Source organism: Salvelinus namaycush, chromosome 39 (genome assembly GCF_016432855.1).
Source record: "Salvelinus namaycush isolate Seneca chromosome 39, SaNama_1.0, whole genome shotgun sequence".
In the NCBI taxonomy this organism is placed as follows: domain Eukaryota; kingdom Metazoa; phylum Chordata; class Actinopteri; order Salmoniformes; family Salmonidae; genus Salvelinus; species Salvelinus namaycush.
Window position 1 is genome coordinate 3,361,915 of NC_052345.1, and position 11,005 is coordinate 3,372,919.

Genomic DNA, 11,005 nt, shown 5'->3' on the forward strand with positions numbered 1-11,005 from the left:
CAGAGAAACAAGATGATGTCCCACTGTCAGATAAACAAGATGTCCCACTGTCAGAGAATCAAGATGATGTCCCACTGTCAGAGAAACATGATAATGTCCCACTGTCAGAGAAACATGATGATGTCCCACTGTCAGAGAAACAAGATGATGTCCCACTGTCAGAGAAACAAGATGTCCCACTGTCAGAGAAACAAGATGTCCCACTGTCAGAGAAACATGATGTCCCACTGTCAGAGAAACAAGATGTCCCACTGTCAGAGAAAGAAGATGTCCCACTGTCAGAGAAACAAGATGATGTCCCACTGTCAGAGAAACAAGATGTCCCACTGTCAGAGAAACATGATGTCCCACTGTTAGAGAAACATGATGTCCCACTGTCAGAGAAACAAGATGATGTCCCACTGTCAGAGAAACATGATGTCCCACCTTCAGAGAAACAAGATGATGTCCCACTGTCAGAGAAACAAGATGTCCCACTGTCAGAGAAACAAGATGTCCCACTGTCAGAGAAACATGATGTCCCACTGTCAGAGAAACCAGATGATGTCCCACTGTCAGAGAAACATGATGTCCCACTGTCAGAGAAACAAGATGATGTCCCACTGTCAGAGAAACAAGATGTCCCACTGTCAGAGAAACATGATGTCCCACTGTCAGAGAAACATGATGTCCCACTGTTAGAGAAACATGATGTCCCACTGTCAGAGAAACAAGATGATGTCCCACTGTCAGAGAAACATGATGTCCCACTGTCAGAGAAACAAGATGATGTCCCACTGTCAGAGAAACATGATGTCCCACTGTCAGAGAAACATGATGTCCCACTGTCAGAGAAACATGATGATGTCCCACTGTCAGAGAAACAAGATGTCCCACTGTCAGAGAAACCAGATGATGTCCCACTGTCAGAGAAACAAGATGATGTCCCACTGTCAGAGAAACAAGATGATGTCCCACTGTCAGAGAAACAAGATGATGTCCCACTGTCAGAGAAACAAGATGTCCCACTGTCAGAGAAACATGATGTCCCACTGTCAGAGAAACAAGATGTCCCACTGTCAGAGAAAGAAGATGTCCCACTGTCAGAGAAACAAGATGATGTCCCACTGTCAGAGAAACAAGATGTCCCACTGTCAGAGAAACAAGATGTCCCACTGTCAGAGAAACATGATGTCCCACTGTCAGAGAAACAAGATGTCCCACTGTCAGAGAAACAAGATGATGTCCCACTGTCTGAGAAACAAGATGATGTCCCACTGTCAGAGAAACAAGATGATGTCCCACTGTCAGAGAAACAAGATGATGTCCCACTGTCAGAGAAACATGATGTCCCACTGTCAGAGAAACAAGATGATGTCCCACTGTCAGAGAAACAAGATGTCCCACTGTCAGAGAAACAAGATGTCCCACTGTCAGAGAAACAAGATGATGTCCCACTGTCAGAGAAACAAGATGTCCCACTGTCAGAGAAACAAGATGATGTCCCACTGTCAGACAAACATGATGTCCCACTGTCAGAGAAAAAAGATGATGTCCCACTGTCAGACAAACATGATGTCCCACTGTCAGAGAAACAAGATGATGTCCCACTGTCAGAGAAACAATATGTCCCACTGTCAGAGAAACAAGATGATGTCCCACTGTCAGAGAAAGAAGATGATAACCCACTGTCAGAGAAACAAGATGATGTCCCACTGTCAGAGAAACAAGATGATGTCCCACTGTCAGAGAAACATGATGATGTCCCACTGTCAGAGAAACATGATGTCCCACTGTCAGAGAAACAAGATGATGTCCCACTGTCAGAGAAACAAGATGTCCCACTGTCAGAGAAACAAGATGATGTCCCACTGTCAGAGAAACAAGATGATGTCCCACTGTCAGAGAAACATGATGATGTCCCACTGTCAGAGAAACATGATGTCCCACTGTCAGAGAAACATGATGTCCCACTGTCAGAGAAACATGATGTCCCACTGTCAGAGAAACAAGATGATGTCCCACTGTCAGAGAAACAAGATGATGTCCCACTGTCAGAGAAACATGATGATGTCCCACTGTCAGAGAAACATGATGATGTCCCACTGTCAGAGAAACATGATGTCCCACTGTCAGAGAAACATGATGTCCCACTGTCAGAGAAACAAGATGATGTCCCACTCTCAGAGAAACAAGATGATGTCCCACTGTCAGAGAAACAAGATGATGTCCCACTGTCAGAGAAACATGATGTCCCACTGTCAGAGAAACAAGATGATGTCCCACTGTCAGAGAAACAAGATGATGTCCCACTGTCAGAGAAACAAGATGATGTCCCACTGTCAGAGAAACAAGATGATGTCCCACTGTCAGAGAAACAAGATGATGTCCCACTGTCAGAGAAACAAGATGATGTCCCACTGTCAGAGAAACAAGATGTCCCACTGTCAGAGAAACAAGATGATGTCCCACTGTTAGAGAAACAAGATGTCCCACTGTCAGAGAAACAAGATGATGTCCCACTGTTAGAGAAACAAGATGTCTCACTGTCAGAGAAACAGGATGTCCCACTGTCAGAGAAACAAAATGTCTGCCAACTTAGGATCTTGGTCTCGGCTGTGTCTTGTTTGTCTGTTCACTAGATCTCAGTTTGAAGCTTTGGAGAGGAAGAGTATTTGGGACTATTTAAAACAATACATATCCCCCACCCCCCCTCCCCTCTAGTCAGTTTGTTCACTAGAGACAAGGACAGACACTCATGCACATGTATATACACACATCACACAACAACACACACACACACACACACACTGCAACCATATTCTCCCACTTAGCATCTAATTTGTAGCCAAACGAGGGGAGGGTCCCATGAGTTTCCTTCTGACCTTTTTCAGTGTTCTAGAATACGCCGGAATGTTCCAGAATGTTGCCATCCTCTCTCTTTAAAGGGTCAGTGCAGTCAAAATCTAGATTTTTCTTCCGCCCCCGTGTTTTTATAGGTTGGAATAATACTGTGAAATTGTGTGAAATGATGATAACGCCCTTTTTAGTGTCAGAGCTGTTTGAAAAGACAGCGTGTTTTTAGTGTCAGAGCTGTTTGAAAAGACAGCGTGTTTTGCATGAGTAGGGTTTTAGTGGTGACATCACCAGGAGGTAGAAGTTATTGGACCAATAACAAAGCCCTTCTCTCTGCCAATAACAGTTGGTTGTCAGGTGATACATTCCTCACATTAGGCCCCTCACTCAGACCACTCCCAGACAGTCCTCGCAAAACAATTCTTGAGAAATAGCTTTTTGCTACGAAGCTATATTGTTAAGTTTTTAAATATTTTTATTTGAAAACAATCACGGTAATGTACTTAATTGTTACCCAGAAATGATTTGGTTTTGAGATGAAAACGGCTGCATTGGCCCTTTAACACCACTATGAGAGAATGACTCCACACTAATTCCTCTGGTCTTCTTCTTCCTCCTCCTCCTCCTCCTCCCCTGATTTTCAAAGGACCAGAACATCAGGCAATGGCCATGCTGTCTTTCAACTCCTCCTCCTCCTCTTTATCCCTTCATCCTTCGTCCCTCCTCTCTGTCTCTCTCTCTCTTCTGATGAGAAAGTCTTAGCTGTGACTGGTTTGTAGTCGTCCAACAGAGAACAGAGAAAGAGAGAGACAGAGAGAACAGAGAGACAGAGAGGGAGAGAGACAGAGAGAGAGAACAGAGAGACAGAGAGAGAGAGACAGAGAGAGAGGGAACAGAGAGGGAGAGAGACAGAGAGAGAGAGAGAGAGAGACAGAGAGAGAGGGAACAGAGAGGGAGAGAGACAGAGAGAGAGAGAGAGACAGAGAGAGAGGGAACAGAGAGGGAGAGAGAGAACAGAGAGAGTGGGAAAGAGAAGGAGGAATATTGGAAGCTGTATGCATCGTTACAAGCCATCAGGATGCAAGTTTTCAATTTGTGGTAATTACTACAAGCTGAGAGGAGAGGGCGTAGATGGTGGAAGGGTTGTTTAAAGTCTTGTCTTGGGGGAGAGGGGGGAGGGGTGGCCAGTGACAGGACCCTAAGATTTGGGACCCCACTTGGTCATGGGTCGTCCCTTAACCCTGACACAGTGGTCAGATCGCGATGTTGGACCATGACGAAGGACTGTGACGAAGGACTGTGACGAAGGACCGTGACGAAGGACCCTGACGAAGGACCCTGACGAAGGACCCTGACGAAGGACCCTGATGAAGAACCCTGATGAAGGACCCCGACGAAGGACCCTGACGAAGGACCGTGATGAAGGACCCTGACGAAGGACCCTGACGAAGGACCCTGAAGAAGGACCCTGACGAAGGACCCTGACGAAGGACCCTGACGAAGGACCCTGACGAAGGACCGTGACGAAGGACCCTGACGAAGGACCCTGACGAAGGACCCTGACGAAGGACCCTGATGAAGAACCCTGATGAAGGACCCCGACGAAGGACCCTGACGAAGGACCGTGATGAAGGACCCTGACGAAGGACCCTGAAGAAGGACCCTGACGAAGGACCCTGACGAAGGACCCTGACGAAGGACCCTGACGAAGGACCGTGGCGAAGGACTGCGACGAAGGACCCTGACGAAGGACCCTGACGAAGGACCCTGACGAAGGACCGTGATGAAGGACCGTGATAAAGGACCCTGACGAAGGACCCTGATGAAAGACCGTGACGAAGGACCGTGGCGAAGGACCCTGACGAAGGACCCTGACGAAGGACCCTGGCGAAGGACTCTGACGAAGGACTCTGACGAAGGACCCAGACGAAGGACCCTGAAGAAGGACCGTGGCGAAGGACCGTAGCGAAGGACCGTGACGAAGGACCCTGACGAAGGACTGTGACGAAGGACCCTGATGAAGGACCCTGATGAAGGACCCTGACAAAGGACCGTGACGAAGGACCCTGACAAAGGACCCTGATGAAACTCCGTGGCGAAGGACCCTGACGAAGGACCCTGATGAAGGACCGTGACGAAGGACCGTGGCGAAGGACCGTGACGAAGGACCCTGACGAAGGACCGTGACGAAGGAATCTGGCGAAGGACCGTGACGAAGGACCGTGACGAAGGACCCTGACGAAGGACCCTGACGAAGGACCCTGACGAAGGACCCTGATGAAGGACCGTGACGAGGGACCCTGACGAAGGACCGTGACGAAGAACCCTGACGAAACTCCATGGCGAAGGACCCTGACGAAGGACCCTGACGAAGGACCGTGACGAAGAACCCTGACGAAACTCCATGGTGAAGGACCCTGACGAAGGACCGTGGCGAAGGACCGTGGATCATCTGTTTCTGACTCATTTCTCATCTCAACTCTTTCCAAGCAGGAAGTGAAAGGCGTCGCGTCGCGTCACGTTTCCTTTTTTCACACAATGTCACTACTGTGAGAGGTGAACGTGTGACGTCACGTGTTGTTGTTACTCTGTTGAGCTCCTCTGATGCTCCAGGTGAGAGCTGAACGACTGACGTAAATCTGAGAACACTTACAGACAAAGAAGTATGGGATCAACATATACCGGTAGTTGAGCAGGTCACCTGAGGTCAGTCTCCTCTTCTCATTGAGCAGGTCACCTGAGGTCAGTCTCCTCTTCTCATTGAGCAGGTCACCTGAGGTCAGTCTCCTCTTCTTATTGAGCAGGTCACCTGAGGTCAGCCTCCTCTTCTCATTGAGCAGGTCACCTGAGGTCAGTCTCCTCTTCTTATTGAGCAGGTCACCTGAGGTCAGTCTCCTCTTCTTATTGAGCAGGTCACCTGAGGTCAGTCTCCTCTTCTCATTGAGCAGGTCACCTGAGGTCAGCCTCCTCTTCTCATTGAGCAGGTCACCTGAGGTCAGTCTCCTCTTCTTATTGAGCAGGTCACCTGAGGTCAGTCTCCTCTTCTCATTGGGCAGGTCATCTGAGGTCAGTCTCCTCTTCTCATTGGGCAGGTCATCTGAGGTCAGTCTCCTCTTCTCATTGGGCAGGTCATCTGAGGTCAGTCTCCTCTTCTCATTGGGCAGGTCATCTGAGGTCAGTCTCCTCTTCTTATTGAGCAGGTCACCTGAGGTCAGTCTCCTCTTCTTATTGAGCAGGTCACCTGAGGTCAGTCTCCTCTTCTTATTGAGCAGGTCACCTGAGGTCAGCCTCCTCTTCTCATTGAGCAGGTCACCTGAGGTCAGTCTCCTCTTCTTATTGAGCAGGTCACCTGAGGTCAGCCTCCTCTTCTCATTGAGCAGGTCACCTGAGGTCAGTCTCCTCTTCTTATTGAGCAGGTCACCTGAGGTCAGTCTCCTCTTCTCATTGAGCAGGTCACCTGAGGTCAGTCTCCTCTTCTTATTGAGCAGGTCACCTGAGGTCAGTCTCCTCTTCTTATTGAGCAGGTCACCTGAGGTCAGTCTCCTCTTCTCATTGAGCAGGTCACCTGAGGTCAGTCTCCTCTTCTCATTGAGCAGGTCACCTGAGATCAGTCTCCTCTTCTTATTGAGCAGGTCACCTGAGGTCAGCCTCCTCTTCTTATTGAGCAGGTCACCTGAGGTCAGCCTCCTCTTCTCATTGAGCAGGTCACCTGAGGTCAGTCTCCTCTTCTCATTGAGCAGGTCACCTGAGATCAGTCTCCTCTTCTTATTGAGCAGGTCACCTGAGGTCAGCCTCCTCTTCTCATTGAGCAGGTCACCTGAGATCAGTCTCCTCTTCTCATTGAGCAGGTCACCTGAGATCAGTCTCCTCTTCTCATTGAGCAGGTCACCTGAGATCAGTCTCCTCTTCTCATTGAGCAGGTCACCTGAGATCAGTCTCCTCTTCTCATTGAGCAGGTCACCTGAGATCAGTCTCCTCTTCTCATTGAGCAGGTCACCTGAGATCAGTCTCCTCTTCTCATTGAGCAGGTCACCTGAGATCAGTCTCCTCTTCTCCAATAAACAGAGGGATTCTTGTTCTGTCCTTCTTTCTCCTTCCCTCTCTTTCTCTCCCACTCCTTCCCTTCTACTCCATCTCCCTTACCCCAGCTTTCCTTTTCACCCCTACCCTGCTCTCTCTTCACTCCGTCTGCATCTATGTTCCTTTTCTCTTCCTCTCTCTCTTCTCTCTCTTCCTCTCTCTTCCTCACTCTCTCTCTCTCTCTCTCTCCCCCCCTCTCTCTCTCTCTCTCTCTCTCTCTCTCTATCTCTTCTCTCTCTTCTGCTTCTCTGTCCTCTCTCTCTCTTCTCTCTTCTCTCTCTTCTCTTCGTCTGCCTCTCTCTTCCTCTCTCTTCCTCTCTCTTCTCTCTTCTCTCTCTTCTCTCTCTTCTCTTTGTCTGCCTCTCTCTTCCTCTCTCTTCCTCTCTCTTCTCACTTCTCTCTCTTCTCTCTCTTCTCTTCGTCTGCCTCTCTCTTCCTCTCTCTTCCTCTCTCTTCTCACTTCTCTCTCTTCTCTCTCTTCTATTCGTCTGCCTCTCTCCTCCTCTCTCTTCCTCTCTCTTCTCTCTCTTCTCTCTCTTCTCTTCGTCTGCCTCTCTCTTCCTCTCTCTTCCTCTCTCTTCTCTCTTCTCTCTCTTCTCTTCGTCTGCCTCTCTCTTCCTCTCTCTTCCTCTCTCTTCTCACTTCTCTCTCTTCTCTCTCTTCTCTTCGTCTGCCTCTCTCTTCCTCTCTCTTCCTCTCTCTTCTCACTTCTCTCTCTTCTCTCTCTTCTATTCGTCTGCCTCTCTCTTCCTCTCTCTTCCTCTCTCTTCTCTCTTCTCTCTCTTCTCTTCGTCTGCCTCTCTCTTCCTCTCTCTTCCTCTCTCTTCTCTCTTCTCTCTCTTCTCTCTCTTCTCTTCGTCTGCCTCTCTCTTCCTCTCTCTTCTCTCTTCTCTCTCTTCTCTCTCTTATCTTTGTCTGCCTCTCTCTTCCTCTCTCTTCCTCTCTCTTCTCACTTCTCTCTCTTCTCTTTTCTCTTTTCTGAGACAGCAGAAAGGTTAGTTGTGGAAATATGAAACAGGAGGCAAAACTCTCCAGACATATCTTAACTACTCTACGGCTGAACACACACACACACACACACACACACACACACACACACACACACACACACACACACACACACACACACACACACACACACACACACACTCACACTCACACTCACAGACACACTCACACACACTCACACACACACACATAGACACACTCACACACACACACATAGACACACACACACACACACACACACACACACACACACACACACACACACACACACACACACACACACACACACACACACACACACACACACACACACACACACACACACACACGCACACACCTTCTCCTGTGTCTCTGTGTTTCACACAGCTTGGAACTTGGCCGGGCCATTTGACCGTTAAGCTAATTACCATCTCCGCTCTGTCTCTCGTTAGAGGTTGTGTGTGTGTGTCTGTGTGTGTGTGTGTGTGTGTGTGTGTGTGTGTGTGTGTGTGTGTGTGTGTGTGTGTGTGTGTGTGTGTGTGTGTGTGTGTGTGTGTGTGTGTGTGTGTGTGTGTGTGTGTGTGTGTGTGTGTGTGTGTGTGCGTGCGTGCGTGCGTGCGTGCGTGCGTGCGTGCGTGCGTGTGTGTGTGTGTGTGTGTGTGTGTGTGTGTGTGTGTGTGTGTGTGTCTATGTGTGTGTCTATGTGTGTGTGTGTCTATGTGTGTGTGTGTGTGTGTGTGTGTCTATGTGTGTGTGTGTGTGTGTGTGTGTGTGTGTGTGTGTGTGTGTGTGTGTGTGTCTATGTGTGTGTGTGTGTGTGTGTGTGTGTGTGTGTGTGTGTGTGTGTGTGTGTGTGTGTGTGTGTGTGTGTGTGTGTGAGTGTGTGTGTGTGTGTGAGTGTGAGTGTGTGTCAAATTTTATTGATCACATGGTTATCAGATGTTAATGTGAGTGTAGCGAAATGCTTGTGCTTCAAGTTCCGACAGTGCAGTAATATCCAACGAGTAATCTAACCTAACAATTCACAACTACTACCTTATACACACAAATGTAAAGGAATGAATAAGAATATGTACATGAACTCAGCAAAAAAATGAACGTCCTCTCACTATCAACTGTGTTTATTTTCAGCAAACTTAACACGTGTAAATATTTGTATGAACATAACAAGATTCAACAACTGAGACATAAACTGAACAAGTTCCACAGACATGTGACTAACAGAAATGGAATAATGTGTCCCTGAACAAAGGGGGGGTCAAAATCAAAAGTAACAGTTAGTATCTGGTGTGGCCACCAGCTGCATTAAGTACTGCAGTGCATCTCATGTACTGCACCAGATTTGCCAGTTCTTGCTGTGAGATGTTAACCCACTCTTCCACCAAGGCACCTGCAAGTTCCCGGACAATTCTGGGGGGAATGGCCCTAGCCCTCACCCTCTGATCCAACAGGTCCCAGAGGTGCTCAATGGGATTGAGATCCGGGCTCTTCGCTGGCCATGGCAGAACACTGACATTCCTGTCTTGCAGAAAATCACGCACAGAACGAGCAGTATGGCTGGTGGCATTGTCATGCTCGAGGGTCATGTCAGGATGAGCCTGCAGGAAGGGTACCACATGAGGGAGGAGGATGTCTTCCCTGTAACTCACAGCGTTGAGATTGCCTGCAATGACAACAAGCTCAGTCCGATGATGCTGTGACACAGCGCCCCAGACCATGACGGACCCTCCACCTCCAAATCGATCCCCCTCCAGAGTACAGGCCTCGGTCTAATGCTCATTCTTTCGACGATGAACACGAATCCGACAGTCACCCCTGGAGAGACAAAACCGCGACTCGTCAGTTAGGAGCACTTTTTGCCAGTCCTGTCTAGTCCAGCGACGGTGGGTTTGTGCCCATAGGCGACGTTGTTGCCGGTGATGTCTGGTGAGGACCTGCCTTACAACAAGCCTACAAGCTCTCAGTCCAGCCTCTCTCAGCCTAATTCGGACAGTCTGAGAACTGATGGCAGGATTGTGCGTTCCTGGTGTAACTCAGGCAGTTGCTGTTGCCATCCTGTACCTGTCCCACAGGTGTGATGTTCGGATGTACCGATCCTGTGCAGGTGTTGTTACACGTGGTCTGCCACTGCGAGGACGATCATCTGTCCGTCCTGTCTCCCTGTAGCGCTGTCTTAGGCGTCTCACAGTACGGACATTGCAATTTATTGCCCTGGCCACATCTGCAGTCCTCATGCCTCCTTGCAGCATGCCTAAGGCAAGTTCACAAAGATGAGCAGGGAGCCTGGGCATCTTTCTTTTGGTGTTTTTCAAAGTCAGTAGAAAGGCCTCTTTAGTGTCCTACGTTTTCATAACTGTGACCTTAATTACCTACCGTCTGTAAGCTGTTAGTGTCTTAACGACCGTTCCGCAGGTGCATGTTCATTAATTGTTTATGGTTCATTGAACAAGCATGGGAAACAGTGTTTAAACTCTTTACAATGAAAATCTGTGAAGTTATTTGGATTTTTACCAATTATCTTTGAAAGACAGGGTCCTGAAAAAGGAATGTTTCTTTTTTTGCTGAGTTTATACATATTTGGATGAGCGATGGCTTTGCGGCACAGGCAAGATGCAGTAGAGAGTATATACATATGAAATGAGTAATATATGATATGTAGACATTATTGATTAATGTGCCGTTATTTAAAGGGACTAGTGATACCTTAATTAAGTCCCTTTACGGCCAGAGATTTGAGTCAGTATGTTGGCAGCAACTTCTCTGAGTTAGTGATGGCTGTGAGATAGAAGCTGTTTTTCAGTCTCTCGGTCCCAGCTTTGATGCACCTGTACTGAGCTCGCCTTCTGGATGATAGCGGGGTGAACAGGCAGTGGCTCGGGTGGTTGTTGTCCTTGATGATCTTTATGGCCTTCCTGTGACATCGGGTGGTGTAGGTGTCCTGGAGGGCAGGTAGTTTGCCCCCGGTGATGCGTTGTGCAGACCTCACTACCCTCTGGAGAGCCTTGCGATTGTGGGGGGAGCAGTTGCCGTACCAGGCGGTGATACAGCCCGACAGGATGCTCTCGATTGTGCATCTGTAAAAGTTTGTGAGGTTTTAGGTGAC